Source organism: Nansenia antarctica (assembly GCF_963989245.1).
Source record: "Nansenia antarctica genome assembly, chromosome: 15".
In the NCBI taxonomy this organism is placed as follows: domain Eukaryota; kingdom Metazoa; phylum Chordata; class Actinopteri; order Argentiniformes; family Microstomatidae; genus Nansenia; species Nansenia antarctica.
The window spans coordinates 30960737-30962980 of record NC_137685.1 but is presented as its reverse complement, the minus strand read 5'-3'; the positions used below and the strand labels follow the sequence as shown (position 1 = coordinate 30962980).

General features: G+C 40.0%; 1 pseudogene across 1 annotated transcript; it reads left to right on the top strand.

The window, feature by feature from the left end:
* Window positions 1-278: 278 nt before the first annotated feature.
* Window positions 279-959, top strand: LOC308170638 (transcription factor HES-5-like; annotated as a pseudogene). Its single transcript has 2 exons — window positions 279-403; window positions 525-959. The product of its transcript is annotated as a transcription factor HES-5-like (transcript).
* The last annotated feature ends 1285 nt before the right edge of the window (window positions 960-2244 follow it).

Below are 2244 nucleotides of genomic sequence, written 5' to 3'. Positions count from 1 at the left end.
CAGTGTCATTGATCCCAACATCAGGCAGCAGATCTCTTTACAAGGTCACCACTTTCCCAGATCCACACAGCGCTCTGTGGGTCTCTCCCCATCACCCCCCACCCCTGCACCTGCTCCCCTGAGACTTGGTCATTGTCCCCCAGCAGTAAGAGCATGTGGCAGCTCCACATTCCTCATTGTTCTCTCCAAGCTCACCCATTGGCTACAGACTGTGAGAAACTCCAACAAGACCAAGACCCACACATTCATATGTAGATTCAGGACTATATATAGGAGGGATGAAGGCAGTGGAAATCAGATTCTCTCGACACAGAGACCTCCACAGCACAGAGATCCAGCCATGGCACCTACAATCACTTCAGCAATGACCTACCCTAAGGAGCACCTGACTCTGTCCCACAAGGTAAATTTAAATTACAATTATTCACTATGTAACTATCTGTACTTAGTAACTAATACCTATTGAAATGACAGTTGATATATGCCAGAATAAGTTATTAATGACTCCTTTTTTCTTTTTGCAGCTAAGAAAGCCAGTGGTGGAAAAGTTACGCAGAGATCGTATCAACAGCAGCATTGAGCAGCTCAAGTCCCTCCTGGGTCCAGAGATCCTCAACCAGCAGTCTGACTCCAAGCTGGAGAAAGCCGACATCCTGGAGATGACAGTTTGCTACCTGAGACGACAGCAGCAGTACAAGCCAGTGAGTTCCTCCTCCTGTTCAGCAGCAGCTGCCAATCATGGTTACTCCAGGTGTGTCCAAGAGATGGTGCACTTCCTGTCCAAGGATGAGGTGAAGACACAGACCCAGAGAAGACTGCTGAGCCACGTCCAGAGCCTGCAGCCATCCTCTGATAAGAACAGGAGGGAGAGTGACCTGTCTCTGCTGAGCTCCCCAGCCCAGCCCAGCATCAGTAAAGATAAGAGTCCAGTCAACAGCGCCCTCTGGAGGCCTTGGTAGAGTCCTACAGACTGGAGATCCACTCTCAGACAAACACATTGACCATGTTGGTCTAAGATTAAGCGTCATGGACAGTAATATTGACAGAAAGTCAACTAACTCTAATGCCATGCATTGGCACTTGTTAGCTGTCCAGAAGAAGTGAAGATACCCTTTTCAGGGAAAATTGTCATAATCAATGATTATTTTTTTTAATGTAAAGTTGTTGTACAACTGATATCACACCATGTTCTGTGAAACATGTGTCGATTGATGTATTTATTATGATAAATAAGATCAACAGCTTCTAATAGGCATCCATGAGGACCTTTTACCCATAATGGGCATTATATTTACAATCACTCTGTGATTTACAATTAATGAACTGTTTTAAGATCAATACTTGTTATTATTAAGATCACTTCTTATTGATCAATACTTATCCTCTATTAGGAATACTTAATGTTGTTACTACAAGTAATGTTGTTACTACATGTTTGTAGGGATATGGTCATATTGACTGAATTACATGTATTTTTATGTCAAAGTTTAGATTGTCTGTTTAGTATTTTCTGTGAAAATAAGATTCACATTTGTTAAATAATGTGTCTGCAGAATGGAGAAAATAACGTTCTCTCAATGTAAAACTGTTTATCTTAAACATCTCTATGTGTCTTTTGTAAAGACAGTTAATGTGTATCCTGTACTCAGTTAGAGTATCAAATGTCTTGGATTTCTGTCCAAGCTCTGGTTGTGATGTTTCATCACTGAATTATTCACCTTGATTCATGGTGTTGATCCATGTGACTCATTGAGTCTTTGAGCTTGAATAAATGAAAAAACTAAACAAATGAATTGATATGTACTTGTTCATTATTACACTTGTCTCTTTACATGCTTCTCTCTTTATTTTAAACCAAATAATATCTCAGAGGTTTCACAGAATATTCACGTGCAGGTAATCATGACGGATTTGGTAGCATATCGCTGCTACTATTGCGCCACACTAAATCAATATATTTTCATCAATATTAATTGTGAATGATTCTCTATCACATACAGGACATAGGCTACATACCAATGTGATGGATTGATGGTGTAGGCTATTTGAGCAATATTGATAGGACTATAAGCATAGGCCTACTGCAAGTGTCTTATCCAATTATTTTGGCCTTCACTCTTACAATTAATATAATAGTATGACGTGTTATCAATAGCTTATTAAGTGCTTATAAATGAGACCGATTAAGTAGGCTTAATGCGTACAATGCCATGCCAAAATACATGCCTACTCATGCAACTAGTT